The sequence below is a fragment of the Pteropus alecto genome, unplaced genomic scaffold (assembly GCF_000325575.1).
Source record: "Pteropus alecto unplaced genomic scaffold, ASM32557v1 scaffold156, whole genome shotgun sequence".
NCBI classification, from domain to species: Eukaryota; Metazoa; Chordata; class Mammalia; order Chiroptera; family Pteropodidae; genus Pteropus; species Pteropus alecto.
The window spans coordinates 4,101,808-4,108,882 of record NW_006437746.1 but is presented as its reverse complement, the minus strand read 5'-3'; the positions used below and the strand labels follow the sequence as shown (position 1 = coordinate 4,108,882).

Below are 7,075 nucleotides of genomic sequence, written 5' to 3'. Positions count from 1 at the left end.
GCTGTTCATCAGTTTCAGTAAATAGAAAGCAAGTACCAAAGAGTTTCTTAGAAGAAAGTTCTTTTGGTTACTGGCGGCCTATGAAAATGCAGATCTGTGGACACCACCACATCAGCTCTGACAGATCAGATCTGGTTCGTTCATTCTGCCCGTCGATTCTGGCAGAAGGCGTCTGTGGACTGCACTGTGACGGTCCTTGCTGATCGCTGCTCCATGATGGTCCTTGTTGATCACTGCTCCGTGATGGTCCTTGCAGATCGCTGCTGTGCCACCAGTTTGGTTAGAGCTTGAGGAAAGGGGTAAATGAGCTAATGGACCTTTCTCCTAATTAAACTCTACCCGCGACCCTTACATCAGGGAGCTTGAACTTCTCCCTCAATCCATTGGCCCAGCCACTGGGACGCAGTGATGGAAATTTCATCCTCGGGGAGGAAGGCATTTCTAAATGAAGCCCCTAGTATGAAACCATCCTACAGGTAAAATCTTTTCCCAGCACAATGTTTAAAATGGCTCGTATTCGTGTTAGAGGAAATAGAAATGGAAAAATATCTTCTTTCCCAAATCCAAAGTAGTTCCATTCATGCCCACACTTTAAGACTCAGAGGAAGAAACATGAGTTTGGTACCAATAGATACAGGTGGGTGGAGATCAGGTTCAAGGCGGGTCCCTAAGCTGGTCCATACGCGGAATTCAGGTCAGTGAACTTGGGTGGGTGGGGAGTTGCATCTTTCCCCTAACTTCTAACCAAAATTTAGGTCTTCCCTGAGTTATGGATACAGACAACCTGCCACACTCATATGTATTAGCAAGACCTGTGATTTTGTCACCAGTGGAAATGACAGATATTTTCCTATTACACAACATCTATTGCAGACTTAAATCATTTATGTTCCTCTCCACTAGGAAATGAGAGCTGTGACGAGACCTGCTGGTAGATTTTATTTAATGCATTAATAAAGAGGCATGCGTATTACTAGTTCATTAATTTGTTGTAATATTTAGAGAATTAGATTTCAATATCATCGATTTTCTCTTTAACCCTATATTTTTTATTCATTTTAAAATATTCTGAGAAGGGGCTATAGGTTTCATCAGATTGCCAAGGGGGTGCATGAGGCAAAAAATAAATAAAAATAAAAATAAGACCATTGGGAGTGACGGGTCTTCATGGTAAGAAAGACAAGAAGATCGGCTCGTTGCAGCACTGTTTACTAATTTAACAGGCTCTTGACATAAGTCATCCAGCTGTTGCAGATGAAGAAACCAAGACTCAAGGAATGCTGAGTGTGAATCATCTAGAGAAAATGTTAGTCCTGCTGCCTCATGCTGACATGGCTGTGGGCGTGGTTTTCTCTAAACCGTTTTCATTTCACTGGACGTAGATTATCCAGTGATTAAAAAAACTCTTCCATAAAGCAGGATCTGCAATGGCAGCCCTTGACCTTCAAACCCTTACAATGTATCCGTCTTCGTTCGAAAGGCTGTGTCAGTTATTTATTGTCACAATAATGCTGCATAACAAACAACTTCGAAACCAGTGACTTAATCCGCTAAGCATTTATTTAGCCCACAGATCGGCAGGTTAACTAGGAGGTTCTTCTGGACTTTCTCCTGCAGGGCTCACTACTGCGTCTGTCCTTGGTCAGCTACGTGTCATCTAGGCGGTCCGATGATCTCGGCTGTGCTGTCTTACATGTCTGAGGGGCGGCTGCTTGTTGGCTGTTCCCGGCTGCTGGGCTCACTCCTGTGTCTGTGGTCAGTCGATTGGTCACATGCGGCTGGCTGGTCCAGATTGGCCTTGGCTAGACGATGGAGCTCTGCTCCACGTGGTCACCCATCCCCCAGGAGGATGGCCCAGGATTGTTCAGATGGCTGTTGGGCGGATTTTCAAGAGTGCGAACGGGAGTGCACAAGCCTCCTGAGGCCTAGTCTCAGCACCGTCACACCGTCCCATCTCTCGGCCAAAGCAAGTCGTAAGGCCAGCCCACACTCCGCGTGCGGGACAGGGGACTCCCGTTAATGGGGGGAACCGCAAGGTCATTTTGTAAAGGGCATGGGGACAGCAAGGGATGGAGAATCAGGACCATTTTACAATTGCTCTGCAAGAGTCAGCTGCTCTGCTTCTCTTGCACATCTCCCCCCACCCCAGTTCTCACCCTCCTCCAGGCAAACCCTTCCCCTCCAGATACACACACTACGGACTCCGAGACGCGCACAAGACTCTTCATGGGCACATGGTCTTCGAAGGCAAAAACCAGGAAGGACGTGGTAAAGGGGGAGGATGGAAGAAGTCTGTAAGTGCCCAGCCGAAGACTGGCACACTGGTCACACCGCGTTTCTGGACAAAGATGCTGGAAGGCGAACGTGGTGGCAGGCGTGGCATCCTTCTCTATGTCTACCTTTCTATGCCGTAGGATTAGTTTTATTACATGGCAGTTTAGCTTTTAAATTTTGAACTCATTTCTACAAAGAACAAAGTCACGTCAGTTTATGGCTGTCTCAATTTCCCATAAACAGCCAAATGCCCAATTCTTATGAGCCCGAGTCATACGTTGTTAATAGGTCCCTACGTTCACCACAGAGGTCAACCGCTCGACAGGAAGCGTGAGAGTACGAGGCCAGGGAGGGAAGGCCCGGGGCAAGCCACAGTCTGGTCACGGCTCCCGCTCCCCTGCCCAGGGGCCACCCATCCTGGGCCACCCGCCCTCCTGACCCAGGGTCTGTGTAAGAAGAGAGCCACGCCTAGATTCCGTGGTGTGACTTGACCACTGAAACAAAAGTGCTAGAACCCGAACTGGAGAGAAAAGATGTAACAGAGCACCCAGGAGCTCAGATCAGAGTCTCAGAAAGACATGAAGTCGGTTGCCGGTGCCACTGCCTACGAGCTATGGCTTGGGGCAAGTGACCGAGTTACTCTCTGCCTCAGTTTCTCCATCTGTTCATTGGGAGACATAACAATGGAACCAAATATTTGAGGTTGGGGGTGTTGATTCATTTAGGACACATTTATTAAATGTCTGTCACGTGTGAGGCATATTATAGGTCCTGGCAGAGGGGCACCACGTTCAATGGGGGGCAGGGGGCCAGGGGGGCAGGGAAGGCCTGGAGGAGAAGGTGCTGTTTGAGCAAAGACCTGAGGAGCTGGGGAGGAAGCACGTGGCTGGAGGAGATCCAGACGGAGAGCCGCCTGGCAATCGCAGCGAGAACTGTCTGTCGCCTTGTCTGGCCCTTTCTGGACGAGCGTGAGGTGAGACAGAAAGCCACCACCCGAAGTTTTCCCAGGCTTGAATGCGGTGTCCTCGGACCTGCACACACACACACCTGCATGTGTTTGGGGAGGAGCCGGGAGAGGGCACAGGTAGGAGCCCTCTTGACGTGGCGAGGATGATGACATGGTCCCATGCTGGTACACCCTCATGACCCACTTTTGAGGAGGGGTCAGCGGGGCCTCCGCTGTCACATGCCATCGCTTCGTTTCCATGCAGTGGCCTCTGAAGGAGTGCTGGCTGTGCCCGTCCATCTTCGCATTTCCTGGTACTCGGCTCGGTACTTGGCAAATTATTGCTGGATCCTCCAAAGCGATGCCTGGTTTGTCCGACCATGTCGGGCAAGGCAGGATGGCATCGTGGGCAAAAGCCAAGGCTCAAGGGCCAAACACATCCCGGTTCATGTCTTTGCCTTTCCAATTACCACCTGCATGACCTTGGGTGAGTTACTTAACATCCCTGAGGCTCAGTTCCTTCATCTGTAAAATGAGGTTAATGACAGTATCTGCCTGGCACGGAGTAAACAGGCCAGGGAGGGTGGCTGCAGGGTCCTAAGGCAGACCGTGTGCGCCGCACACCCCGGGCCCTGGCCTGCAGCTGCTGCTCAGGGAGATCTCAGACAGGGCCTGTGCCCTCGGCCCCCTGAGATGAGTTCTGTCACTGATGCTCACCATGCTACGTAGCTCCTGGACGCCCTGTGCTCTTTACCCGTCGGGCTCTTGGAATTGGCAGCCCTGGCGAAAAGATGGTTGCAGGCTGACTCTCTCTAGAAGCAGATGCTGAGCTGGGGTTTGGGGCGCAAGATGTTTATTAGGAATAAACGCCCATGAAGGGAAGCGAGAGGAAGCAGGATTGGGCAGCGGGGGAAATCGAACTGTGTTGGAAGCCCCACAGACCCCGGCCAGCCTGGCAGGAAGCACTGGAGCAGACGCCGCCCCTCCGAGAGCCCCCCTCGAGCTGGCATGCTCTGTCCTTGTCAGGCACTGGGCGCAGGTGGCCTTGGGGGACACGACTCCGGCCTGGCAGCTGGAGATGTGCGCTGACAACACTCCCGACAGGTTATTTCTTGAAGGGAGATCTGCTGGTGCATCTCCAATGGACCACGGACAGTTTTCACTCAGCCCGTGGAGCCAAAATCGAGTGTAACGAATAAATATGTGGAGGGGAGAGGGCCTCCTACGGAGTCCCACGTTGGAGAGAGACATTGGCACGTCCTTCGCAGGTTTTCATATGGTAAGAATCAAAGGGAGACATTGAAAGGGAGAACGGCGGAGCCTCCTGACATCTCTTTTCCAACTAACGTGCATGGGCCAAAGTCATATTCACCTCTAAGCCCCCAGCGCCGCGTGGCCTCGTGGCGTCGTCGAAGTAACTCTAGGCCGCGAGTAGATTCGACAAGCACAATCACGGCTCACCCTTCCTCTTCCATCCCTCCCCCCTCTTCATCTCCACGGGGACCCCCGCGACATGCAGCACCAGCATCGCAGTCTCGAGAGGGCAGAGAACGGAAAAGCCAGACTCAGCTGGCTTTTCTCGCCCAGCTGCACGATGTTCCTTAGGTTTGGCACATACTTGTTGCTTATCCGTCCAAGTTCCTCGAGCGATATCTGGGTCTTCTGCTGGAAACAGTGGCCATACGGATGGCTCTATCCATAGACTGGCCTCGGAGAGGTCACCCTTCTCTTGACCGTAAGAGGTGCTTGTTATACCAGGGCCCAAGTTCACGTGCTGGTTCCAGGACGGTGCTGATTTGCCGCCAGCCGCCCCCACCCAGGGCGGGTTCGCGAGGCGTTTGTATCACCCCCTTTGCTTTCCTTGTCGCTGCCCCTGTTCTGCTCACTGTCTCACTGACCCATAGTTTAGAAGTGGGCGAGAGAAGGAGAATGTGGCCGAGTCCAGTGCTTTTGTGCCACTTTCAGCAGGGATGGCCTGGGACCTGAAACCACGGTGATTCTCAGCACTCTGGGAAAAGCAGGGCCTCCCCGGAGCGCCTGACAAAGCTGGGGGTTCATGGTGCAGCCCCCATGAAGATCATTGGGCTAACTGGGAAAACCCTGGGAAGTAAGCTTGATCAGAGGACAGAGAAACACTGGTCAGTCGAGACGGTTTCAAGGTATTTTGGAGATTTTATTTCCTTATCCAAATCTCTTACCCTTCACACGATTAATATGGCTATTTGATCTGTAATTACATATTTAAAATACAGAGACAGGGTGAAGAAGAAAGTAACCAGTAATGGATATTTTAAATATACCTTAAAAAGCACTTTTCTAATAAGAAACGTTTTCAAATGTGACAAATTTGCCAAATAGTTCAAAGAAAGACACAAAGAACTGCATTACCTTTTTTTTTTTCCCAGCCTAATCTCTAAGTTGAAAGCTTTTAAACGTGTTGGTATTGCAGACAGTAAGAAAGGAGAAGCTCGGAGCCAGATATCTCTCCAGCAGCCTCAAACACAAGAAAGGCCGACAGGAGCAACCCATTTTGTACAGAGAAAAGTGGACCATCAAAAAAGCCACTCGGCAGCGCGAGCCCACACAGTCAGCGCGGGTTCCGCCGACTCAGGTTCTTCGTCTCCCTGCACAGGCTAAGAGGGCCCCTTCCGTGACACCAGTGGTCAAGCTGAATCCTCACCCCAATCAACCCTGTGGCCAGGTGTGGGATCACAGAACCTCCAGCAAGACACAGGAATGAGTTGGAAGCCAATAGAATCTGGTACGGTCAGCAGCCCAGGGATTCACTGACCAGCCCTGAAGAGTTTCAAAATGGGAACAAGGACCCACCCTGGCCCAGAACAGATCAAGGAGACCTGAGGGGAATTAGCTCCGTGGTTGTTTGGAAAGATTCTAGATCAAGAAACTATAAGACCTGCTCTATGGCCATGCCACCCTGAACGTGCTTGATCTCATCTGACCTCGGAAGCTAAGCAGGGTCGGGCCTGGTTAGCACTTAGACGGGAGACCACTTAGGAAGACCAGGTACTATAGACGTAAACAATAAAAAAAATAAAAAAAGAATCTATAAGACCTGGCACGGGTATCTGCCCCCAAACCAGGGCAGAAATTCCCCAGAGATGGAAGTTTTCATGCAACCTTGCGAATTTGCACTTCTGTGGATTGTGGCAATGGCCAGTGCTTCTGCGTTTCCTTTTGGAAGGGGTGGCGTCAGAACTGGAGCCACAGCAACCCACGGTGCACTGAGAAACTCAGACGCCTCCTCCAGAGGTCAGCTGCATCAGTGCAGGGGCCGGTGGCCCTGGGGTAGTCCTCCGTGCTGTTCGTTAGTCCTTTGAAAACTCCAGGCATCGCAGCCAGGAGCCGGTCAACAGTGTCCTGGGATGTCCAATCAAATTTGAAAACTCCGGCTTGGCACATTCTGACTCAAAATAATAATGTTCAAATCCATCCCTTTCTGAGCATTCCTTTCTCTTTCTCACTTCTTTTTATTTTGGTTTCCCTCTGGTTCCATCAGTATCTGCATTTTCCTTATTACTTCCAGAAGGACCACCCACCTCGGAGGGAGGAGCTCTCAGAGGGAGAGAGCTCCCGAGGTTGTGTCCAGCAACATAGATGACAGCTTCAAGCTACCCTCTCTCCTCGTGAAGGAGACCCACTGAGCCTGGCTGATGCAACCCAAATTCTTCAGGGTTTTCACCAGATCCCGGCGGAATCTCTCCCCCACAAACACATAGAGAACGGGGTTCAGGCAACTGTGGAAAAAGGCAATGGTTTGAGTGACCTGGAAACAGATGTCAATGTTGGTGGAAATGGCACAGTTCGAGATGAACGTGGTGTAGGCGTCGATGGTCT

General features: G+C 51.1%; 1 pseudogene; it reads left to right on the top strand.

Annotated features, from left to right (window-relative positions):
• Positions 1-6,137: 6,137 nt before the first annotated feature.
• Positions 6,138-6,256, top strand: LOC112482107 (annotated as a pseudogene).
• The last annotated feature ends 819 nt before the right edge of the window (positions 6,257-7,075 follow it).